General features: G+C 43.5%; 1 protein-coding gene across 2 annotated transcripts in view; it reads right to left on the bottom strand.

Annotated features, from left to right (window-relative positions):
- Nucleotides 1–11,472, bottom strand: part of LOC135386307 (uncharacterized) — a 72,611-nt gene extending 61,139 nt beyond the window's left edge. Inside the window, exon 1 of one of the 2 annotated variants that reach the window (XM_064616143.1) lies at nucleotides 11,309–11,472. The gene's annotated coding sequence lies outside the window, so the exon portion shown is untranslated. Of the gene's footprint in view, nucleotides 1–10,328; nucleotides 10,523–11,308 lie in introns of those variants that run through there. The other variant, XM_064616142.1, reaches the window with a different exon arrangement.
- Between the last annotated feature and the right edge of the window lie 15,550 nt (nucleotides 11,473–27,022).

Genomic DNA, 27,022 nt, shown 5'->3' with positions numbered 1-27,022 from the left:
CGATACGCCATACGGGCATGGAAGACGCCATGTTTTATGACGTGTTGCCGTGACGTTTATGGGTCACGTGTGCGGGCAACTAACCACAATGCCATGCGCGCGGGTCACAGCAGCACGCACGCTTGCGTTGTTGGGAGAGGCGCTTAGGGCATCTCCTTAGTTTCTTACCTCCCACGTCCAGTCAGCATCGCCAATGCACTGATTCGAACCCTGGCTTCCCAGCGAAACGCGGGCACAGAAGTCATTTTTAACACCCAGTTTTCTTCCTATAAAACTGTTAAGTTTGCCAGTAAGATGCACCATACGAAGTAATTTACAGCACAGAGCCATAATTGTCGCAGAAATTGAATTTAAAATACGCCGCAAAAAGCGACCGTGCGCAACGGTGGTGAAGAGCAGTACCAGCCTGTGATCTGCCTGGAACCTCGCGCTGACGCTATAAGGAGAACGCTCGCTGATTGGCCTAGAGAAATGTTGTCTGCTACTCCGCTGTCGTCTGCTACTCGGCTGTTCGGGCTTCTGATAAAGCCTTTCTCCTTGCTCGGTAATGCTTCGGCCGCTCCTTCTATCCCCAATTCTCCGGGAGAACTGGCAAAACAGGTTTACGGCGGCAAAAGGACAATGCGCTGACCCCCACTGACCGGCAAACCAGAACGAGTCTCCTTATGCCGTCATCGGTGACGTGCTATCATACCTCCTCATCCTCGTTATAGCTGGAGTGGTGAGTTAAGGGTGAAGGCGCGGAGCTATGTTTATGTGAGTTTTTTTTTCTGGGAAACAAATTGCACACATCAAAACCTTTCGCGCTACCCGGTATAATGACACACACACTTTCATCAGATGTCTTAATCAGAAATTTTTTTGGATGGCCCTCTGTACAGACTGTACTCCTTTAAGCATCCAGCAACAGATTCATTGCAATGCCCACACGGAAGTTATGCCTACAATATGTTCCCCGATATGCCTACACACAATGAGAAAGAATTTTTTTGCTTTCCTACGTTTACGTGTGTGTGTGCCTCCCTGAGCGAGAGAACGAGGACGTCCTTGTTTGAAGGCTCCGTGCGTGACACATTAGACATTTTTGCGTGCCGTCCAAGGTTTCCGTATATCTCCTCGCGAGAGAACTTCCCATGCTATCTCGTTTCGTTTATAAGAAGGAAGAAAAGAGAAAAGTTTGAATGGGCACACTCGCTGTTTCTTTTTTTCTTCTTCTTTTTTTTTTCTACGCGGTCCCGTTTCAAATTGATCGCGCCTGACTGAGCAGGCTCGTACGCGAAATATTATTCGGGAAAGTATATAGGCGAGTTTAGCAGCCGAGTGGTGGAGGAGAAAATTGAGTGGTGAGCAAGGGGGCTAAATTCTCGACGTTGGAAAGTATTTGGTGTGTGCGTGTGTGTGGGGGGGGTGTATATGTTTATTAAGAAAGAAAAAAAAAAGAAAGGAAAGGTTAGCCAAGCAAAGAGCCGACTTGATATGCCGAAAAAAAAAAGGAAAGGAAAAGGGGAAAAACGAAAAAGAGAAAGGAAGGAGAAATAAAAAAAATAAAAAGGGGGAATCAAAAAAGAAAAGGAAGGAAAAGGGATAAAAAAGGGGGAATCGAAACAAAGGAAAGAAGGAAAAAAGAAAAAGCGGGGGCAATCGAAAAAGATAAAGAAGGAAAGAAAAAAACAATAATGGGGAAAACAAAAAGAAAGGAAAGAAAGAAAGAAAATAAACACTAGCACAGCGTATTTGGGTAAAATACGTACTCATGCAAGTAACAGGTAACCTTTAATGATCCTCGAGCAGTTCATAACAGTGGCCTTTTTGATAGAGCTGTCCTCTCCTCTAGCTTGTACAGACACAAAGCACCCCCCCCCCCTTCCCCTTCGGGACAACGCATTGTCATTCGCCTACAGGCTACTACCACTTTCCGCTGACGCACCGAAGACGAAATGTGTCCAATGGCCCCGCAAAGACAGATGAAGCTCACGTATTTCTCGATCATCTCTATCTCCTCCCTCCCCACTCCACCTCAAACAAAGTATCTTACAGGTAGCCGCCTAAAAATGAGCCTCCAAGGAGTATTTAAGTTAGATGCTAAATACTGACTTTTAAAAGTATTTGCAACAAGAAAATAAAAATAAAATAAAGGTACGTGTTCCCTACTAGTGCTCAGGGAAAGGGACGTATATGTCTCGATGTGCATGCAGATGCTGAGCGGAATATTTCGTTCAACAAACCGCTGGCGTTCTCTGGGGGGGGGGGGGGGGGGGGGCGGCAGCGCAGACGTGGAGAGATTTATTGGGGACAGTTTACCGGCGCTGGTGTTCGAACCCGCGACCTTTCAGACCAGTAAGAAGACAACTGACGACCGATTATCAACCGACCGGATGGTAAGGTATTAAAAACGCCCACGAACTTCACGAACATCTCATTCAGGTGGGCCACCAAGCTCCAAAGCTTTATGGTCGTTTTATCATCGACAGTAATTCCGCTCTCTCTTTACCTTATTTTTTTAACTTATTTCTTCTTGACATTCAAGTTATCATCTTTCACGTTTCAAATTTCCCAAGTTTCCAATTTCCTCCTTCGATCCCAGCGGTCGTATACATTACTAGTTTAGGCTGCCAAGGGGGACGTCGGACAAAGGAGGAGACACCACAACAGAACTACTTTGTCCGACTCCCCTACTTTGTCTCCTACTTTGTCCGACGTCCCCCTTGGCAGCCTAAACTAGTAATGTCACACCAACTACCCCAACTTAGCACTTTGGTACGGTCGTATACATATACTGAGCAGAATCCGCATCCATTCATTCCATTTCCAGGGGATCAAGCAACCATGTAATGTGATTGGTGACGCCACGTGTTATTGACGCGCGATCTGCCTGCCGATCTGCCTCATGTGGCTTTCAGACACGCTTTCAGACATATGTCGGCACAGTTCCCTTACAAGTCGGCCCAGGACGCACATTCCCCCAGGGCGTGAGTCGTGACGTTGCCCACATACGTGAAGCCGACAACGGCAAGCCCTATCACCACCACCACCTCATGTGGCGGCTCAGGGAATCTTACCTCCTGGGCCGACTTCATAGGGAACTGTGCCCACATTAGCCTTCCAGGAAAAGGACACGAAGGAGTCAGCTCGCGCCGTACGCGATTCGAACCTGGGTCACTACACAGTCCCAGAATGGAGAACAGTGCACGATGTGTCGCTCTTCCATTCAACGATGCGTGTATAGTGGACAGCAGTGACACTTGCCATTACATCCGTCCCCAACGACAGGACGTTCCATCCTGCTGCGTTCCACACCGTTTCATCGTATCCGTTCTGCGTGATTTCACGGCCTCTACCGCATCAACTGACCCACATACGCATTCACGCTATACCGCCGGCCGTGCTCATATGATTGCGTCCCCAGCTGCTCAAAAGCACGACGCTTTTTCGTCAAAAGGCGGGAGACTGTTACCCCGAGAAACAACGGCGAGTCTAATAAGCTACGTAGAGATGGGTAACTTGTTATAATATTTTTGTTATAAATAATAATTATAATAATATACTATAATTATATAATATATATATAATATAATATAAACTCAATATTTTTTGCTATTTGTTTGTTTGTTTTTGTTGTTGTTTTTTACATGCTTGGTTTCCTTGTCTTTTTCCTTGCCCCTCCGTTGTGTAATAACCCCCTTGGGGGTCCTCAACGTATGTAAATAAATAAATAAATAAATAAATAAATAATAATAAATAATTTATTTCCACATTCTTGTGGTGGAGTCAGAGGCAAAAAAGCTCCTCAGGAGCTTGACAAAGGCCTCTGACACCTACAGTCTGGCAGCAATTTCATTACACTTGTAGATGTAAAAAAAAACATGACCAAAATTTTCATCAGAGAATATTCGAAGCTTATCAATATGACATACATCATGCACTATCATTGTATTTCATGAACGCCTACCAAACAACAATTCTTTGAGAGCACGGTTTGTTGGCACGCGCCGACGGCCATGACGAAAACCCGAGACTGGGAAAAAGACGAAAAACACACTGTTTTTCGTCTTTTTTCCCAGTCTCGCGTTTTCGTCATGGATCTTAGACACCAGCTCGCTTGCTTTTTAACCATTTTATCTGTATCATACGAAACACTTTGTGCACCATAATAAGGTGACCACATGGATGATTGATTGATTGATTATTTAAAAGAACCATGGCGTTTTGCCTGCTACAATAGGTTTTTGTCTGAATGCTGGGATTTACCAGCGACAAGAACAAAGAGTTGTTATTCCTTAGCGAGTTTCTGTACATACATAAACATTTATTGTGAAGAAAATCGGTGACCTGTATTATTCCATTATTTTTTATCATTTCCGTTATCACCGCGACGCAACTCTAGCTATGCGCGTCTAGACAGACGTGGACAGGAGGATGTAGACGGAGACAGAGAAGTTAGTATGCTCCCTAGAAACTATCCCGGTATCAGTCTCTAAAAAAAAAGGTGTCGGAACACCCAGGGAAGACTTCAGGCAGCACAGCCAACTTATCCAACGTTAACCGGCAACGGTTTAGGTACCCTGCGCCTTTTCCCGTATCCTACGTTTTGCCTTTGTCCATCTCCCTGTCCAAAAGATATGGACTACAATTAACGAGGCTTTAAGTAGAACCGTAAAAAAGTAATGACATATCGGCCTTATGTGACTCTTCTGGGAATCTAGTTTCAAACAAGCAAGTTATTGCAGAAATGTTCAATGAACACTTTATTCTTTCCGTCGCTGATTATCAAGATAATGATTGTATTAATGAACTACCTCTACCTGAACGTAATCTAGATACGTTTTTTTTCTTTCTCCTGTTACTCCAACTCAAATTGTGGGCGTAATTCAGCAAATAAATAACACAAAATCGGTGGAACATGATAACATACCGATGACTATTACTAAGACGTTACAAGCATTTACTTTCTGATCCTTTAACTAGTTTAATCAATTCCATCTTCGTGTCTGGGTCTTTTCCTGACCTGTTAAAAATCGCGAAAGTAGTGCCGGTTTACAAAAAGGGTGATAGGTTATCAGCTACAAATTACCGCCCGATATCTCTCTTGTCGGTCTTTAGCAAGGTTCTTGAGAAAACTATTCTAAATAGGCTACAACAATTGCATAAAAATTTACTCTCTCCATCGCAGTACGGTTTCATGAAAAAGAAGTCCACGGAACTAGCATTAGTAGATATAGTGGAGAAGTTGAAACAAAATCGAGATAATAAAATCATTGCATTAGGTATTTTCATAGACTTAACTAAGGCGTCTGATCTCGTCAATCATAATGTATTATTCATGAAACTCGAACTTTATGGTGTACGTTGTCAACATATTTAATGAATATAGGAAGCAGTATGTGAAAGTCGATAACGTACATTCTCATGAGCGAAGCGTATCCTGTGGTGTACCGCAAGGATCCATACCCGGACACTTTCTTTTCCTTGTACAGTGAACCCTCGTTATTATGACAATGGTCGTTCCCAAAAATTTTGGTCATACAGTGAACCCTCGTTAATATGACCCCCGTTAATCTGACATACGCGCTTTACGACCATACTCTTGGGGAACAATGCTGTGAAACCTCTGCAAATCACCCCCGTTAATATGACAATTCCGCATTATGACCAAAATTTTTGGGAACGACCATTGTCATAATAACGAGGGTTCACTGTAATGCGGAATTGTCATATTAACGGGGGTGATTTGCAGAGGTTTCACAGCATTGTTCCCCAAGAGTATGGTCGTAAAGCGCGTATGTCAGATTAACGGGGGTCATATTAACGAGGGTTCACTGTATATGTAAATGATCTACCCGAAATAACGTCATCCATCATGATACTTTACGCGAACGATACAAAAATTGTTGTTGAGGGCTCCATCTATAGTTGAAATATTCCGAAAGGCCAACCTTGTTCTTGAAAAGTTCTCCTCCTGGCTTGTAGCAAACAAATTAAAACCCAACTTATCCCCAAATCGTGTTTCATAATCTTCCACCCTAGGCAGAAAGGCATCACACACGACAATCTGGAGATCACTTTCTCTGGCAGTAAACTTAATAAGGTATAGATTCTGTTAAATTTTTGGGTGTGTACTTAGACTCCTCCCTGACCTGGTTTCCACATGTTACTTATGTGAGAAAGAAAATTTCGCAGGGCCTATTCGCACTATCTCGTTTAAAATACCTTGTCCCCCTTAGTGTGCTGTTGTCTGTGTATTATGCACTAATTCACAGTCATCTTTCTTATGGTTTAGAAGCATATGGCACTACATATAAACCTAATTTGGAACCTTTACTGTTACTACAAAAGAAAGCACTGCAGATCTTATTAGGTATCTCATCGTCTGAATCTGTTTCATTTGCTTTTAGTTTTATAGCTGTATATACCTTCGTTAAATTATAAATGTCACTTGTTAATGTATAAGCTCATTCACAATATGGTATCTTCATCGGTAATTAAAGTTGACTATTGTGACAGACCTTATGAGTCCAGACCATCTAACCTATGTATTAAATTACCCCAAGCTCAGATAAATTTTGGAATATTTACATTTAAATACTATGCGGGAAAAAACTGGAATAGTCTTCCATCAGAAATACGCAAAATTACAGCCTTCTTCGTTTTCAAAAGTAAGATTTCTCAAATGTTATGGGCGGATTGTTAGTTTACTAGTTTTCTTTTTCCTTTATGTGTGTATATGTGTACATGCGATTTGTTGGATTTAATGTTCTGTTCCACAGCTAAATACGACTTTTCATTGTGTGTCAGTTTGTAGTTTTTTACATGTATCAGCTTGCAGACTAGCATCGTATAAGTGGAAGGGATCACGTCACAGGAGCGCCTTGCGGTCCCGTTGAATAACTGTATATTTGTTTGACCAATAAATAAAATACCTACCTACCTACCTACCATGGAAGAAAAGAAACGAAAAGGTACCCTATAACTATATGGTTTCGAGGGCCGCGAATACGCCGAAGTGCGTGAAGCAAGTGACGTACAAATAAGGGAACAGATTCAGCTTCTTTCGATCCTTGTATGCGTGCCTATGACAGAATTTTGCACGCTCCACTTAGGGGGGGTAATTTTGAGAAGCTACACGGCACGTCTATATACAGGGACCCCGAAAGTACTCTTGAGAGGGCTGCCCAGACAATTGTAAAGCCGAAATCGCGGCACCCAAGAGGTGACGTCACGTAGCGGACTCCCAATGTGGCTTCTGGCGCCGTGGAAACACAGCGCTGACGTCACTTCCCACGCACAATGGCGTCATTTCCGTGTGTATGCTTGCACGTGCCCCAGAGAAGAGATAGCCCGTTTATTCATTGCGCGGCAACGTATGCGCAATGAATCGGGACAAGATGTACGTGTTATGCCTGCAATGTCTCACTATACACCTGCATTACGTGGGAGCATCACGTGGCACGAAACAGCCGTGACAGCTTGTGAAGTCACTTTCGAGTTACTATCTCGGGCTAAATCAGTTTTTAAAAAAGTCAGGGTCTATAAATTTCTAAATACGGATGATAATCAGACACTTTTCGCATTTCATCAGAGATGCAAAATTTCCGGAAATTTTGAATCGCTCGAAAAAGAAAAAACGTTTTTTCATTTTTTTTCCCCGAAAATTTGAAAAAAAAATGGAAACAAACGTGGTTACTGCTGAGTCGAAGCATTGCCGGCGAAACCACAGTATACAATGAGCTAGAAGCTTTAGTAGTGTTCATCCTCTAGGCATAAATGCAGAGCAGAGCATCCCATGAGACTGCTGTCTACTCAGCGATAGGTAATTAGAACAACCCGTCCACACCGACCGACCAGAACTCCGACATTATGTGAACGCGATGGCGATCGCATGGAGCGGCCAGACGGAGCACTAAGTTAGTGGTTGTCGGCGGATTAAAGGCACCTAAAGCACTGTTGGCGGGTTGGAACGCATCGAAGGCACGAAAATTTACAATTTTGAATTTTGTCGCCTGTACATTTTGGGTTATTTTTCTGGAAACGAGAAAAAAAACGAAAAAAAAACTGTTTTTTTTCCTAAAAATTTCCGTTTTTTTTTTTCGGGGCTTCGCATCTCTAAATTTCACACGGCATCGTATTTCACAAGCTTCGAAATTCGCCCCGGATTATTATGATAAGGGATAGCCGGCCACACACGTTAATACAACCTACATCTCCGCGTTTTCTTTTTTTTTTTAAATTCAATTCGATTCAATTCAACGATAATTCGCGCAGCGCTGCCCATATGTTCTCTTTCGCGCGATACATTACATAATCTCCCAAAAGAGGTTCCGGATTGCGGGGGTGTCGTTCGTAGCACCCACGCGTATTTCCAAAAGAGGCAACCCTTAGCGGTTCCGAAAGCAGGCTACGCGGAATGAGATGAGGATGATGAAAGCCGAGCTGTGCTCGCCTGCGTCGCACATCACGAGGCTTACCGGCTTTCCCGCCTTATGACTACTACCCACGTCGGATTCAAAATATACTTCCTCTTTGCTCGAAATGAACAGTTTCATTCGAACGAGTCATATAATTTTTTGCAGTGATGTTGGGGGGGGGGGGGGTATGTTTATTAAGACAAATAAAAAAGAAAGGAAAGCTTAGCCAGGCACAGAGCCGGCTTGCTATTCCGAAAAAAAGGGAAACAAGGGGGAGAGGGGGAAAACGAAAAAGAAAAGGAAGGAGGAGAAAGAAAAAACAAAAACGGGAATCAAAAAAGAAAAGGAAGGAAAAAGAAAAAAAAAGTGATGTTGGCTTCACAAGTGAATGTATAGCGTTTTTTTGGTCAAAATAAACGAACGAAACTGGCTGGAAGGAACGAAATCCATATATCAAAGGTGCCGTATGGTACAATGCCTATCCGATATATCGCGAAAAATCACACGTACACAAAACACCTATTTTTGTCGGTGCTCTTGTCAGTGTTTCGTTTTGTCGGTGATTTGTTTTTTGTCGCGGTGTGCCGATTTTTGTCGGTGTTACACTGCCTGCTAAGCATGGTGTAGTTTCCCCTCGAGTAAATATGCCTTCTATACAGTTGACTTCAAGGCGCCGATTTCAAGGCGATTTCAATAGACCGCCGATGTCGAAATGGACAGGATGTTTCGAAAGGAGACGTGATATCGAGGAACACACAACGGTATTGGTATCACATGCGTTGTTACGTGGTAAGAAATAACACATTTTGGGTATATAATAACCAGCTGACAGAGGACAAGCAAAGGGTTGTGGTAATACTTTCGAAAGGCGGTAAATCCAGCTTAAAATGTTGTACATACTACTAGCATCCTGTCCGAAACATAAGACAAACTACAAAAATATTCCAGACCATATGGAACTGTTATCCCAAGATTTCCGAAACCAAATCTGACAAAAAACGACAACTCCGAAGTAAATAGATTATATCACGCCTGCGCAGAGCCCCTTGGGCTGTATGCCGTTTTTTCGTGAAACAACGAGCACATCAAACGGTAACTTTTTTTATTTATTTCATGCTGAGCTTATCGATTTTCTCTCTGTGTATATACCATTGATTAATTATGTCCCACCTATACCCCAACCCTATGATTTCAAACAGGCAGCCTCAAACCTAAATTACTACTGCGGTTCAGTAGAGCAAGTAGTACCCACTAACTTTTCCACAGACGCCGACAAACACACCATGTGCTAACTAAAACATGCGCAACCGTTGTATTGCTCTTGCCCTTTGACAACGCAGCCTGCAAACGCGTGCTCGGTCGACGACACGTCAATTTTGAACGTTTCGCAAAGTTGCCAAGTTTTTTGCGGACGAAATAAACTAAATTTGTTGTTCCTTTTTTTTTCTGCGCATAATACGACGCATGGAAGTTACGTTTGAGGTCACGTTACAAATATTTGTCATTTATCCCTTCTTTCCTTAGGTGCGAAAACACATATTTTATTCAGGCACACGCAAGAATGAATGATGCCAGAATAGCTACGACGAAAGGTGCCGTTATAATATATGTTCGGGTATCAACACAGTTCGTCTGCAATGTGGTGGTGGGAATAAAAGCAAAGCAACATTGGAGAATCGATAAAATCCATTCCGGTATTGCAGCTGTAAAAAAACCGTGTTCTTGCACGAAAAAAACGTCATTGTAACTCAATTTCTACGTGACTTAGCATCTTTCAACACGTATAAACACATCGACACTACAAAACACTGTCAGATAAAGTCGATCTCTTTGCAGACGACTTGGCATATTTGTACACACACTGCGGTCGCCAACGAGATATCAGCGCAGCGCCGACCACGGAAAGCGGCTCCTATGCTGACTCACCTTGGTTAGAATCCGTGTCACATGTTGTCGGTACAGAGTGTTGCGCGTCCAACAATTATCAAGGAAGCGAATCACAGAGCACAGAGGCAAAAACCGAACCGAAATTGCACTCTTCAATCACACCTCATTCGTTGCTCGTTGCCCTAAAACCTGATCCTGCTGGCTGGGCGGGTCTGTCTCGCGGAGTACCGCGTAGCGCGAGACGATGCGCCTCCATCGCGTCGTCTGCTAACAGTTCGTCTGCATCGTGGCATCACTCGCTCTCGCAACGCGAGACATATTTTGTCACTTGCGTTAAAAAAAATAAGCTCACTATATGTGAGGATGACGTTGTCAATCTATCCGCTTGCCTACGGCGTCGTCTGTAAGCAACTCGTCTGAACCATGACACCCATGACACCGTCCTGCACTGCGACCGCAATTTATTTTATTTTTTGACAAAATGTGGAATTATTCGTTTATTACATCAGAAAGCAAAGCGATCACCTTTGAGAATGATATTCTTCATCGACACGCTTGGACATGTGAACTTTCAGAGTTCTTGTTCTATGTTAGGTTAATGTTTTTATGTTGCATAAAGAACATTCCTGTCGATTTCACTGACGTAGTCAGTCTACATAATAAGAACGACTTATTCGCAAGAGGAAATGTTCTTTGTCTCGCATAAATCTCTTCATGACCTAACCACTCACTAAGATATTTCGAAAAAAGAATTAACGCAATTCGTGGAATTACACCACAGGGTTTTAAAAAGAGAGTGGATGGGCAATAGTATATAATCAATTCAGCAAATTGGTGGTAAGCGCTGCCTGAACGTTTTAGACACTCAAATCATATGCCAGTTAAACGTACAAGATCGTGATAAAGTACACGGTAAATGTCGAAAGGAGCAAAACATTGTAGCTACATAAAAATAAATGAATAGTTGAGCTGCACTCATTTTTGCGCAAGGTTGCAAGGGAGAACATAGATGCACTTACATATTCCAGCACGACTGTGCTGCTTAAAATGCTGTATCCTCCTTTGCTGTCACCCTCTGAAACCATGCTGTACGTTGTGGGTACACATCGAACACGCTCAAAGTTCACAAAAACCATTTTGCCACATGCACATTCCATTAAAAATCGGTTTTCCACACACACACATCCACACGGAAACAACTCGAAACACGAATCAAGGACTGCCACTCAGCCGAAACGTCAGACCTGTCAAACTTGCAGTAAAAAAGTAAACAAATAAATGAATGAATGAAAGAAAAGAAAAGAAAACGTGCGGCAGAGCGCGCTGTAAGCGCCATCTGTTAGAGTATATCTTAGCTAGGCAAGCAGTTTCGATTTCGGTTTCGGTTTCGTTTGCTGCGTAGTTTCGGTTTCATGAATCTCGCACAGTTTTCCACTTAGCATACTTGGTACTCCAAACTATACTTCCACGCTTCTCCACATCACATCACAGTGAAGCCGTGCACTTCAATTCAATTCAGTTCAGTTCAGTTCAGTTCAGTTTCGTGTTCTTCAGTTTATTTCATGAAACGCACACACTTACCAGCGGCGACTACATGGTGTACGATGGTGGTATAGATGTTCCGTGAATACGGCTATTTGTTCTAAACGTTTCTCGAACTAGAGTCACATTCATGGTGAATTTGTCTTACACCGCCGCTCGAGGGTGTTTACAGAAATGGCGGCTGTATATCTGTGGTCACCACGAACGAGACCGACGTGCATATGTGACCGGAGATCAGAAGACCCAGGTTCGATTCCTGGAGTTTTTCCCCCCGAGTTGTTTGAATTCGTTAATTTCTGGGCGTTTGAGGCTTACGTGTCTGTGTCGTCCCTAATTGCGGTTTACGTATTACAATAATCAGTCAACATTTATTCGTTTTATTGTCGCGTTCACAGAAGCAGGGTGTCACGTATTCCTTCTCAAAGAGAACATAGGTAAATGTCAGGAAACAACAAAATATTATGTCCATAAATATAAACATAGTAGGGGCATCCCTCGTCAGGTGTCGTACGGCCTGCAGTCCCCGTAGAAGATATTGGAGTTTGGTTCGGTGAACAAGGGATGACAAAGCAGACCCTCACAGCAGGACCGGACGGGACTGCACTGAAAATGGACGGAATTACAGGTTTAGAGAAAAGACTGAAAACAAATATCTTCAATGGTGCTCTCAATAGTGCTCTCAAAATAACGAAAGTCTCACTAGTCACGCCGGCGCGAGCACACGAATAAGCCTCTACCCGAGAAACGTCATCATGACGTTGGTAGACAGACTGAAACCGAAACAGATCGGAAATGGAGAGCTGGGTTCCACGAATGGGCACTTGTTCGCTGCCTCCTATAGACGAGTCCAGAAAATCCCAGTGTGCTTAGCGTCGCTTTGAACTGTGGGAGTTTACTAATACGAAATAAACGGGTGACCTCCAAACTGTTCAGATTTCTCCACTACCGGTCCATTGTCCACGACGTGTCAAGGTCAGGGAAAGCGAAATGTGAAGGATATTATTCTTCGTTCCCCCCGCTCAGCAAGCGCCCATGATGCAATGCGTGCGCAAAGAACACTGGGATTTTCTGAACTCGTCTATTGAAAGAAAAGTAGGACCGAAATGTAGCGTCTCTTTCAGGGATCATCGTAATCCCCTCCAGACCGTGGTTTTCGGCGCGACCTTGTTCGCACCATACACTCTAAGAAAAAAAGGAGTACTTTTACTCCTTTTGGGGAGTAATTGCATTGCCACAAAAAATAGTCCCTTTCGGGAGTAAATGCACGGGAGTAAATGAATGTCACAGAGTGTAAACTGCATTTCACGCGCTGTTGTAAGAGTCCCAGGTACATAATTGGTGCGCATGCATGAAAATGCTTTGAAGCAAACCGTCAACAGTGATATATCGAGTGATATAAAATCTTGCGCCATACTAGGGCACAATTTGCGAAGAAAGATGCGCTAACTGTTTCTTACTCTGTGTGGCTGGAAAATTGCTACGTTGTCTGAGTTATACAGCCTTATGTCGTTCAAATTGACCAAGGGCACATATTTACGTAGACTGTTGCATTCAGGAGACCATTCGCGAAGTTTAGTGACAATTTGCAGTCCTGGGGAGTAAACGTCGGGACTAAATGTTGGGTTAGGGGACTAAAATGGGGAGTAATTGCAGATTAGGGGGTAGAAGCTGCAATTACTCCCCGTTTTACTCCTTTTTTTCTTAGAGTGTAGCTTCGAGCATAGTTCAACTCTACCAAACTCGTGGCGCTGTCGAACACTATGACGTCATTTGTTTACAAACAGGTAGGGGTCTATTCGCTAGAGAGCAGCAAAATCCAGCACGGAAAGATCGAATCCGAATCTACGATCGAAAAACAATCGCGATTCAGTCAAGAAGCCTGCAGAAGTTTCGCGGGTCTTGCAAGACGCGGAAGTGGAGACTGTTGGCGTTCGACCCGAATGCGAGCTACATAGAGAAGCGAGTTGATCTGAAACAGACTTGTGCCCGTTACTCGAAAAAAGTAATTGATTACCGTTACCGTTACTTCTGTGGAAAAAGTAATTGATTACCATTACCAATTACTCGACTTCAAATGTAATTGAGTAACGAGTAGAAAAGTAACGCGTTAGTTCGGTCGTTACTCTGCATTCACGCAAATTATAACCGTCTTTGTGTGCCTCAGAAAAAAATAAAAATAAAAAGGATCAACAGCGGAACATCTGAAATAACAAGACAAACAAAAACACGTAGGACAAGGAGATCTGTACACCCGGGAAGACGTTGACCCGATTGTGGAAGAGCATTGCGTGGAACTTCCCCATGACTCACTAAACCTCCAAAGCTTCAGGTATCATCACACTGGCGTAGGAAGAGATTAGGGAGAGAGACGCTGAAATTCCAGAGCGTTATTACAATGACCTCCGCTTGCTATAGTGGTACAGCCCAACAAAGGCTGATGGCACCAGGGGCTTGAATTGGGGCAGAACATCTGAAAGATAAGATCTCTGCCGGAAAAGTAATCAATTACTGAGTAATCGATTACTCAGAAAAGTAATTGATTACTCGAAAAATTACTTTGACAGTAAAGTAACCGATTACTCGAAAAATTACTCAAATAGGTAATTGATTACAAGTAACGCAATTACTAGTAACGCGTTACGCACAAGTCTGATCTGAAACGAGCAAAGAGACGCGTTGCGGACCGACGAGTGAAACAGCTGTTCCCTATACAGTGAACCCTCGTTATTATGACTATGTCGTTCCCGAAAATTTTGGTCATAATGCGGAATTGTCATATTAACGGGGGGATTTGCAGAGGTTTCACTGCATTGTTCCCCAGGAGTATGGTCGTAAAGCGCGTATGTCAGATTATCGGGGGTCATATTAACGAGGGTTCACTGTATACCGAAGAGCATGCAAAAACACTGGAGTAAAAACCGCGGGACTAGTGTACCCAAAAGGGGAAAAGAGTGCGAGGACGATACTTAGGGTACTTCACGTCAAGCACCCTAAATATTGTCCCCCGTTTTTACGTTTGTGCTTTGTGTACCTGGCAGTCCTTTTTATCGTTCACGCAAAGCTACTCCACATGTGAACCAATTGAATTAGCGATAACGCATTGAAGGGCGACATGTCAGCAAAAGAGCCACCATGAGAGATGAGTTTAGACAAGCTATCGCATCCGCTCCAATAAGCTCCGTTACGCAGTTCACATTTTTCGCGGTAGATGGCTTACACGGTGCAGCAAAACACTTTGGGGTTGACTGGCTTTGCCCGAAGGTGTCCCGGCCGGATTAATGTGAAACACGGATCCTTGCATCCACGTGCACATTCATTCCACGCTTCACAGCAAAGGGGATAATAGATAATAAGATAGATAAAATTGATAGAGAAACCGCGGATACCAAAACTCATCAGTCTTTGACATGACGGCAGGCGTATCCGCAAAGGAGACGACCACCGGGGAGGCCACGTGCTCTGGAGGACGAATAGACCTATCCCTGTTTGGAAACAAATGACGTCACAGTGTTCGACAGCGCCACCAGTCTGGTAGAGCTGAACTATACTCAAAGCTATGGGGGAGAACAAGATCAAGTCCGAAAACCGCGATTTTGAGGGGACTACGATGGTCCCTGAAAGGAAAGCGACCGTCGGGCCTACTTTTCTTTCAATAGGAGGCAGTGAACAAGTGCCCATGCGTGGAACCCAGCTTTCTCCCTTCCAATCTGTTTCGGTTTCAGGCTGTCTACCAACGTCATGATGACGTTCCTCGGGTAGAGGTTTATAAGAATGGTCAAGGCTGTCGCCACTCCGACGTCAGAGCTAACTCATGCTGAGATTTGTTCAACAGTTTGTGTGTCGCCAAATGCGAAACGTAGCAAAATGAACTTTTTTTTTACCAGTAGTCTGACGCGCGGCATCACGCCAGCGTGCAGGTTGAGTGATATATGCACACCTCTCCTACGCCCCCAAATGTTTGGTGACAGCCCCTCCCTTTCTTCCCTATAGCCCCTAAATGGGTGTCTTCGTTATTTCAGCTTTAGAATCATGGTTGTTGTGATGCGTAAGACTGCTATACGACGTAACTGTATAATATCCACCCTCAGCACCCCAACACATACCCCTCGTGCTTGCAGTTCTGGATACGCCACTCACGTGGTAAGCCACAACCATCAAAGTGCCACAGGCAACGGCAAAGATTTTGACTCATATTACAGACCTCAGCTAAATTTAGAGGAGCGACTAGAGATGCGAAGCCCCGAAAAAAAAAACGGAAATTTTTAGGGAAAAAAACTTTTTTTGTTGTTTTTTTTCCTCGTCTCTGGAAAAATTGCCCAAAATTTCCAGGCGACAAAATTCGAAAATGTAAATTTTCGTGCCTTCGATGCGTTCCAACACGCCAACAGTGCCTGAGGTGCCTCTAATCCGCAAACAACCACCAACTTAAAGCTCCGTCTGGCCGCTGCAAGCGATCGTCATCGCGTTCACGTAATGTCGGAGTGGACATGGGAGTGGACGGGTTGTTCTAATTACCTATCGCTCAGTAGACAGCAGTGTCATGGGATGCTCTGCTCTGCATTTATGCCTAGAGGGTGAACACTACAAAGCTTCTAGCTCATTGTATGCTGTGGCTTGGCCGGCAATGCTTCGACTCAGCAGTAACCACGTTTGTTTCCACTGCTCCCAATTTTTCGGAAAAAAAAAACCCCAAAAGAAAAACTTTTTTTTTCCCGAGCGATTCAAAATTTCCAGAAATTTTGCATCTCTAGGTGTGACGTTGATCTATCACGGCTGCTTCCAAACGTATAGGGAAGGGTATTCCCTCGTCTTCCTAAATATCGCTGCTTTCCTATAGACTATATTCTTATATGACTATTCCGACGCCGAATACCTTGTCCGACAATGACGTCAGCGCTGACGATGGAGGAGGTGTTAATATTTTATACTACGACGCGTCTAGCGCGTACTTGCAGCTTGACGTCACGTAGCCCTATACAAGCTTTCACTTACGTGATGTAAGATCGCGGTAGTCTATCGAATTACATATAGGGCTATCTGCACTCGGGTACAGGAGCGTTTCATTATTAGCCTACAAAAAACGATGAGGGGTTTTTAAATTTAATTTATGCATGGAGATCGTTGTCACCAGTATCCGGTATGCGTAAAAGAGGATGCCTAAAATATCACCGAAGTCGTGTGATATTTTGTACGTTGATACCTTAGGGTCTGCCTTCGAATTCTCTGTCCAACGTTTGTATATGCGTAGTGCCGCCAGAGCGGTTCTTTGTGGGTAACAGTGTCATCACTCCTGCTTGGGCCCTCGAGGGCGCGAAATATTCTGTAAATGAACGGCAAATAACGCATCTATTTTCTGTGAATCGGCGCTGTCTGTAATTTGAAGGGAAACCTCGCGATATTGATTACCGTGCTAGAAGAAACAAAGGAACGATGTGCCAAGGCACTTGTATGCAGATAGACTAATCGTAGACTAACCTTAAGTGTAACATCACGGTACCATTATCATTATTACTAATCGTAATCGCGAGCGGCGCAACTGTGTAGTGAGAACCCATTGTGCCCACCCAAGGGTTCTTGAACGTGCCACTGAAACCTCAGTACACCGCGCCGCGCATTCAATAATGGTGCAAGATATTGGAGTGATGAGAATCGTGACAACAGTGCCAATTGCCACTGGTACGTCTCATGTGACCCTTTTCTTTCTCTCTCTCTCTCTTTTTTTTGGCTCCGCGGGAGAATGCGGGTTTCTTGCGGGTCGATCCGGAACGGAGTCGCTCGTTGTGTCTAGAGCCACTAAATAAGCTTCGCTTCAGAGTATCGACACTCATGTCTCCAAGGGAGAGCAGGAGCGCCATCTTGTTTCCGCACCACACCGGTAACCGTCCCCAGTTGAGGATCAAAGACGGCTAACATAATGCTCCCTGTGGCGATAGAGAAGCGTGTATGATTGTTGAGCGATTATCCATGTATTGTCAATCAGAGCGCCCTGAGGATGTCAAGGTGAGCTCGAGTGCTGCTTGCAAACGACAGGAACATTTCAGCCGCGCACGATAGATGGCATCGTGCGCTAAAGTGCGCAGTGCGCGTGGGTAGCGTGGCGCGGAAACAAAATGGCGCATGCTCGCTCTTGGAACTCAGTGTCGATACTCTGAAGCGTAGCTTATTTACTGTGACTCTAGTTGTGTCGGATCAACTCTCTCCACTCCGCTCCGCTCCGAAACGCTCAGATTCGCTCGGAACTCAAAAAAAAAAAAGTCTCGTCGTCACTTCCGCATCTCGCGAGGAAAAACAACAGACCGCGTCGAATCGACTCACTGGGTTTGCAACGACTTCCGTCAGTCTCTTATCTGGAGCGCTATCGATTCTCGCTAGTGGATTGCGGGGTCCCTCCGTGCCGCATTTCGTTGCTCTACAACGGATTAAAGTACAGTGAACCCTGGTTAATATGACCCCCGATAATCTGACATACACGCTTTGCGACCATACTCTTGGGGAACAATGCAGTGAAACCTCTGCAAATCCCACCCGTTAATATGACAATTCCGCATTGTGACCAAAATTTTCGGGAACGACCATGGTCATAATAACGAGGGTTCACTGTACTCGCTCCAGATCGACCGGTGCGTTTCTGCGTAAGTCCCCAATGAAGGAAGTTGACGATACAGATAGGGTGCAGGCAAGCTGGTGGTTGATCGTGGAGGAAAGCCGAGAGGTACGGACGAAAAGAGGATATCTGTGTGTGTCTCTCTGCGTCCGTGCGTCTCGGTTTTCTTCCTTGATAAAGCTCATATACCTGTACACGTATTATAGAATCAACTGTGATACGAAATAAAGTAAGCGTCGTTTTGCGTCGAGCGGGGCACCTTCCTTGTTGTGTTTTGTTTGTGCGCTGTTAAATGCGATTGAATAAACCGAAATACATTGTCTTAGCAGAGCGAAAGGAAAGAACGACGAAGCAACCTTCCTGATTCTAAATCGTAGAACTCTCATAATAACTATAAAAACCAAGCCAGCGAAAGAGGGCATCTCAACATGGGAGCCGCCATGATCGATACGTTAGGCCTAGCGTCTTACGAACGGTGTCTCCAACACTCTAAGAAAGAAAAAAAAGGAGTAAGACGGGGAGTAATTGCAGCTTCTACTCCCATAGCCTGCAATTACTCTCCATTTTAGTCCCCTAACCCGACATTTAGTCCCGACATTTGCTCCCCAGGACTGCAAATCGTCACTAAACTTCGCGCATGGTCTCCTGAATGCAACAGTCGACGTAAATATGTGCCCTTGGTCAATTTGAACGACATAAGGCTGTATAACTCAGACCAAGTAGCCATTTTCCAGCCACACAGAGTAAGAAACAGTTAGCGCGTATTTATTTTCATGCACGCGCACCAATTATGTACCTGGCACTCTTACAATTAACAGCGCGTGAAATGCGGTCTTCACTCTGTGACATTCATTTACTCCCGTGCATTTACTCCCGAAAGGGACTATTTTTTGTGGCAATGCAATTACTCCCCAAAGGAGTAAAAGTACTCCTTTTTTTCTTAGAGTGTGGAATAATTTTGTCCACCTGTGGCAAAGTTATTCTACAGGCCTACCAGTGTGGTGTCGTTTATGATCCCAGTTGTCTCGCGGCGTATAGCCACCAATTATTATTATTTTGACATACTCTACACTCTAAGAAAAAAGGAGTAAAACGGGGAGTAATTGCAGCTTCTACTCCCCAAGTCTGCCAATTACTCCCCATTTTAGTCCCCTAACCCGACATTTAGTCCCGACATTTACTCCCCAGGACTGCAGATTGTCACTGGCCTCCGCGACTGGTCTCCTGAATGCAACAGTCTACGTAAATATGTGCCCTTGGTCAATTTGAACGACATAAGGCTGTATAACTCAGACAACGTAGCAATATTCCAACCACACAGAGCAAGAAACAGTTAGCGCATCTTTCTTCGCAAATTGTGCCCTATGTATGGCGCATGATTTTATATCACTCGATATATCACGGTTGACGGTTTGCTTCAAAGTATTTTCATGCATGCACACCAATTATGTACCTGGGACTCTTACAACAGCGCGTGAAATGCAGTCTCCACTCTGTGACATTCATTTACTCCCGTGCATTTACTCCCGAAAGGGACTATTTTTTTGTGGCAATGCATTTAGTCCCCAAAAGGAGTAAAAGTACTCCTTTTTTTTTTCTTAGAGTGTACAATGACCTTGCTACGGCCTGATGTATACACAAGCCACCACGGAACAATGGAGTGTCACCGTCGGCGGCCATGACACTTCATGTCCGATAAACTGATTAGTTAATGCCGTACGCTCTCGTTTCTTGCTCACGTGTTCAGGTTGGGGGGAGGTTACAACATGTGTTCTTATCAAAGGTCAGAGCCTGGACGTAGAACGTGTGGAAAAAACCCCAACCAACAAACTTTTGCCCCAAAACTGCTTCAGGTTACGAGTGAAGGCCGTTGGTGACCCCACTTGAGCTACTATATTTTTTTAACTATAGTAAGTAATACGAGCAAACTTTAGTACTTTAAGAAACGAGAAATTATATCTAATTTACATTTAATCAGGAACCGTTAACTCGCCAGCCGTTAGCTTGCATCTCCAATTTCAAATTTACGTGAATATACAACTAAATTTATATTTATATTTTATCAAGCGTCATGGAACAGCTGGTCGCACCAGTGCGACCTAAGTTTGCAGTTTTTTTTCTTTCTACTTGTAATATAATCTAATCTATATTTATGTCCAAAGTACCTCTTCGATCACATCAGAATTTACGCAATACAATGAAATTCAGCTATGATAGTAACATTAAGTTGGTCAACATGATGAGGTCAAGTTCACCTTTGTCACGCTCAGACATGTTTGCTCAAAACATGAATCGCACGTTTCCCGGCACGCTCTCATAGCCTCGCAACAGAGGAAATTGAACGTCATTTCCAGCTAATGACATTCACACTGAATGTCAATCGCTCGTTCTGTTCGACCGGTAAAATATTAAGACTACGAGTATACTAGAGCATATGCGTCCATGTCATATATTCGTCTTTTATCTTGATAATTAAAAAAAAAAAGAACTGCATAGTAATGAAAATTTTTTAGCCATAACTGTTCATGATGATATGCGTTTGCAAAGCACGTTGACCAAATAAATATGGCTGACGCGAAACCTGGCCGCTGAAGCTCACTAGAAACGAGGCTAGTTCATTAGGTGAAGTCGTCCCATTCCATTTAATGTAAAAGCCAGCCACTAAGTTGCTTAGTCATTCTAGGTCTCAATATCGAGACTTTCAACTACTCGGCAATAATTCGTCCTCCGCATTATTAACCGATAGTAGTTATTAGTAGTTCTCTTATATACTGCTGTCGCACGGACATTTAAATGACGACTGAAGGCAATATCAATTGACACTCCCACATGGGCTGATCCATCGCTCATTTAGAGGTGCATGGACACGTTGCGCATCCATCTACTAATGTCCCTGGATAGATTCAGACTTGTACAGAGCAGTGATGTCCCCATAAATTCACTGCTGGGGGGGGGGGGGGGGGGGTGCCGAGCTTTCAAGGGGGTGGGGGTTATGCTTGGTGAAGGTTCAACTTAAGGAATTTTTCTTAGACACGGAAAGAATCGTTGCACAATGGTGACATCTCTGCATAGCTTTCCCGTTTTATTTGTACATGTTATTAAGTTAGAAAACAGTACATTAGAATACAGAATTCATTATGAACGGCATTTCAACATTAAGATGCATAATCACACGACCGACAAAGAAAAGAGACTAGCACCTTGTCTCACGAAGCTCAATGAACACCTAGCAACCAACGGTGAAAACCTTGGAATACCTCGCTTGATTGAGTTGGGCGCAAATGGTTCTTGATGATCCACATTGAGTTTGCGTGCCCGCGCGCGATTGCCCGCGCCAGATTGCATGACTGGAGTTCATAGGCTGTTCATAAGACCTGAATGGCTCAAGAAATCCGGGCTTTTTACCGTCTGTATGGTGTGCATAAGCTTTTGGTAAACTAAAGGAGTAGACTCGAGTGACGAAAAGTGTAAGGGGAAAAAAAGATTTTCTAATTTTCATAGCGTTTGAATTTTTCACTACACGTAATTACTAATACACTTAATAGCTATTAATGTATTTTTGCGCGACAGTGTGGTGTCGACACTGTGCCGACGCATAATGTCGAGAGCAGCAAATTGAAGTTGCGAATGTCAACCACATGCAATGAACGTAATGATGGTTATACTGAAGTTTCAGGACTTTCCATAGCACTTCTCACAGATAGTGCGTGCGTTTGTTTAGCGCTAACTTGTTCGCCGACCACGAGGCCTGCTTCGACAGCTTCGATTGTGTTTCACGAACCTTCATCGAGTCGAGAACCATCCGAGTCAATAGTTAATCAATCAATAGCAGAGTTCGAGGTAACTCGTTACTGTAACCAAGTTCCTTTTTTTTTTTGGTAACTTGTAACTTAACTCGGTACTTTTGCGCCGTGGTAACTTTCAGAGGAACGCGTTTCCTTTTCGGGTAACTTTGCCAAAGTAACTTAAGCTCAGTTCCAAGTTACTTTTAATTCGCTTTTCACTCACGTCCACTTATTTTCTTGCTTTCTCTGCAGTTCTTTCATGGCATATGCCATAAAGCGTGATATTCAATCAATTCTATTCAGGAAGTAAGAAGCGCTGCCATTGAAATGAAGCTGAACCATTGTGCGTCCACAGGGAGTAAGATGCAAAGCGTTCGAATTGGTGGGTATAAACAAAAACGTTTTGAGCATGTTGCACTCCTCCGCAGGCAAATCAAGCTCGACCTCAACTACTCACGCGTGCTGCACCTGTGTTGTGTTATTTTGTGTCCGAAGTAACTTGGAAGTAACTCGTTCTTTTTTTTAAGTAACTCCGTAACTGCGGGTTACATTTCGAGCTGAAGAACTTCGTTGTTAACTTAGTTACTTTTTTCACACGGTAACTTAACTCGTAGCGAGTTCTTTTTGACGGGTAACTTCTCGATCTATGATCAATAGTAATCCGAATCAAAGTCCGGTTACCATTCAGTTCGATCGGCATTCATTTGAGGCACCATTGAAACGCCCCTGTGACAGTAACGTAATGCTTACCGGCTCCCACTTATCCCGGCATGGTTTCCACAAGAAGAAGGCGCTGCAGCCAGAAAATAGAAGGGCTGAGAGGAGCAGGGCGAAGAGCCAACTTCTACAAGGGAGCAGCATCTATGGAAACAACACACAACAGCTGCCTTAGGTTAACAAGCTCCCAGACAGGAAGAATAATGTACTACGCAGGCTTTGTTGTAGGCTTCCTCTATTTTCAGGCAGATGTGAATAGAATTTGGAAGTGTGCATCGCCGCGAGGATTTGCAGGCTAAAGGCGTAAAACATAAAAATGTCGCGTTCAATCTATAATGCGAATTTACGCTAGAATCCAGCGCCTATACATTCGAATTAACGTCGGTGCTTTATGCTTCGCTTGAAATGGAAATAACAGTCACGTTATTTAAAATTCGCATTCAGAATTCACGTCGAGTACTAAGACACATATAATCAATTTGAACGAAAGTTACGGTCAATGGGAACAGGGTAAATGCGTAATATGCACATAATTTTAACAACTTTAATCGATTAAAAATTACAATAATCTTTCGACACGCTCAAGTTGAAGTTACATGTCTGTTATGCCATCCACTATCTAACAAAAAAAAAAAACAAGTTTTCTAGTAAATCGACTTATCAACGGTCCCTCAGTATGTGCCCGAGACTAAAACGGTATTTTTGTGCTGGATTTTTAATTTTTTTTGCCAGATCTCACCAGCAAATCGGGGGTTTATCCGCTGCAATGTGATAGGTCTGTTCGATTCAACGCACAGAAAAGCGTGGGATAAAACAGATAACGAAGATCATTGCGAAGTTAATAATAACAATTCTTGAATAGTCCACGGCCAATGTTTCGCGTCGTCCTCTGGATTCACTTTTGCAAAGCCTTGTGGTCACATTCCGTGTCGGTCTACATGCCCCGAAGAAAGAACTCTGCTTCAAGACGTAAGAACAATGTCATCGGTTATTATATGGACCAATTAAAGCAGTTAAGTATGGGTAGCACTATAACTGAACACCAGTGATGGCCACTAACTACTTCTACAGTAGTTTAACTACAACTACTAACTACTTAGCGATGGAGTAGTTTAACTAGTAGTTCAACTACTTTTCAGGGGTGGTAGTTTCAACTACTTCTTTAACTACTGCAACATATTTTAACTACATCTGTAACAACTTAACGTTGTCCATCAGCACCAATCCCATTCTATAGTGTTCTTGGACACCTAAATATGAATCACAAGAAGCGATAAAAGTGCAGATTTAGTACACATGCACGGCACAGTTGCTCTGCACCTCCGTTCTCATCAAACAAGTAGTTCAAGGTAAAAGTCGGAAGCACAATCGTGCCGTAAAACTTGCGGCTTAATCGGAAGTAGTTGGCGGCTTCAGTAACCTAACTACGGTAGTTAACTACTCGAAACAGTAGTTTAACTAGTAGTTGCACACTACATTTCTGCAAGTAGTTGATAACAACTTTTTAACTACGATCAGGTAGTTTAACTAGTACTTTAACTACATGTAGTTAACTACTGGCCATCACTGCTGAACACATCCGTGCCTTATTGGTCATACTGACGAATCATCTACTTCAATATGCGTCTAGACGATCCTCTGTTTACAAACATGTGACGTCACGAGAAGACCGGTTCGAGGTTATATTTTGCTGTGGTGGGCACGAAGCGGGAAAAACGCGTCTGCTGATAGGCAGATAAAGCTGATAGAGCCCACCAGCATGCTTTGCGCGGCGGCGTTACGTAATCATTGACGTGTGGGGCTCATGGTCGTCTATAGAGTCTAATTTCAAAGCTATATACAGCTATTTTTATAGGCGATATCGTTCCAAAACTGCCAACGCTATACGTCTGAATAGGAACTTACAGAGTTGTACGTAACGCGTTACTAGTAATTGCGTTACTAGTAACAATTACTTTTTCAGTAATTTTTTAACGTAATCAAGTAATTTTCCAAGTAATCTGATTACAATTCTGGGTAATCGATTACTAAGTAATCGATTACTTTTTTAACCTTCTGTCAACAATGAAAATCCTTTTCAGCGACCCAATCTGTTCTTCTGTTTCACCACGAGTTCGCATGAGGCATGACGCAGAGGTCACTGTGACGTCACTGAGGTCACTGTCACTGTGAGGTCACTGTGACGGCCGTCTCTAGTCCACACGTGTTCCATGCACACCACAGTAATATGATAATCCCTTAAAACCGCGACCTACTCGAGCAACAGTAAAATAGGTGACTGTGTTTATAAATTGTTCGGGCTGAACATAACAATAGTAACAAAACGAAGCGGATGTTTCGATGCTGTTTTAAATATGTATATACATCTGTAATAAACGCGTGTATGTGTTTTGTATGTTGCTTTCAAATGTATTTGTGAATTTCACTTATCATATGTATGTTTGGTGTCTCATATTAGAATTTGCAACAAGAGCTGCATGGTTGCATTCACTGCAGGCTTGCCGGCTTTTGATATGGCCCACAATTTAAAAGTAACGGGCAAAGTAACGCGTTACATTTTTAATCGGTAACGTATTACATTTTTGATGAAGTAATTTGTAACGGTAAAGAATTACTTTTTGCGCAGCAGTAACAGTAATTGTAATCAATTACTTTTTTCAAGTAACGTGTACAACTCTGATCTGGAAGCAGACGAAGCAGGCGTCTGCTTTGTCACTGTCGTCTGCGCAACTGTTTTCCATTTCGCAAACACATAAGTAGCTCTAAAACCCCTCTACGCGCATGCTATGCACGGCGGAATCTAGCTGAAATTCGCTTTGGGACAACAGCGTTCGAGGATAAAACAATTTTGTCGAAACTCAGATTTATCAATTCTAGCACGGACACATTGAAACATTAAGTTCATGCTCGTCATGTTGACTGTCCTCACATCTATCTCGTGTGCCGGTGGCTCACCAATGATTTCTAGAAAAATTCATTTTTTTCTCATTTCTTTTTTTGCCACCGGTTTATCGACATATTCATTTAAAACTAGACTTAAATGTACACGAAATGGTTATTTGATTACAGGAATATACCTTCTTTTGTAATAGCGCAGTTGAATTCTCGGGTTAAAAGGTAATTGGTAACTGGAGTAGATTTTACTTAGTAGATTTACGTTATTTATTGGAGTCAGCCTATAATGTGGCGACATGCTGCACGTGCCGCAGGGTACGTCTGCAGGGTACGTCCAGGGTACGTCCTGAATTTTGAGGCTTATGCCTTATGCCCATCCGAAACTTCCGCAGTCTGTCCTATAGAACTGACGCACGTATACAAAGAAAACAAAGAAATCACCATCCAGTAAAAAGAACAGACATATTGCGAAGACAACACTTGATTTCACTTTACCTTTGTCAGGACAGACACACTTCACTGTCACTTGACTTCTTCGCATAGAATGGAGCACCACTTCAATCTTTAACCAGTGATCCAGCACCGATCGCTGTCAGTTTTATTTATGACCACACTCTGCCTTTCCACGTACACCAACTGCTCGCGTGTTCGCAGATACAAATGAGCCAGAGAAATGAATGGGGCCATTTATGTCCCCTCCACACACATTGTTTTCGGCGCGATAAGATAGAGCCATTGAGCTTCCGTTCGACACGACGCGTGTTTGAGGAGCGGGGTCACGTGCAGACTTTTCCCGAAGCAGACGGTCGTCTGCTTCGTCGTGTCGTCTGCGTGTAGTGTCGTCTGCGAGCCTTAGAATTCCACTGCGGACAGATGCATGTGATTACAGCTGGCTCGTAAATAATCGCGCGTAGAGTGCGAGCCTGGCGCAATAAAGACGTAGATATACTCCCCGGTTGTAAATCGCGAGCTGTGCGAACGTCGTCAGAAATCCTGTCATTTCCTCGCACAAACAAAGTCGCAAGCACCGAGCTGGAAAGCAATTCAGAATGTGCGCGATGTGCACATGCGCACGAGTGCGGTGAAAGTACCGGCGCTGATTTTGTACAGAAACTGTATGTCGTTGTTAGCAGTCACATGGAGCGCTTCGATTTTAAGTACTTTTTACTACATCCATCACGGTTGCAGTG

This window comes from Ornithodoros turicata, chromosome 2 (genome assembly GCF_037126465.1).
Source record: "Ornithodoros turicata isolate Travis chromosome 2, ASM3712646v1, whole genome shotgun sequence".
In the NCBI taxonomy this organism is placed as follows: domain Eukaryota; kingdom Metazoa; phylum Arthropoda; class Arachnida; order Ixodida; family Argasidae; genus Ornithodoros; species Ornithodoros turicata.
This window is presented reverse-complemented; position numbering and strand designations above follow the sequence as displayed.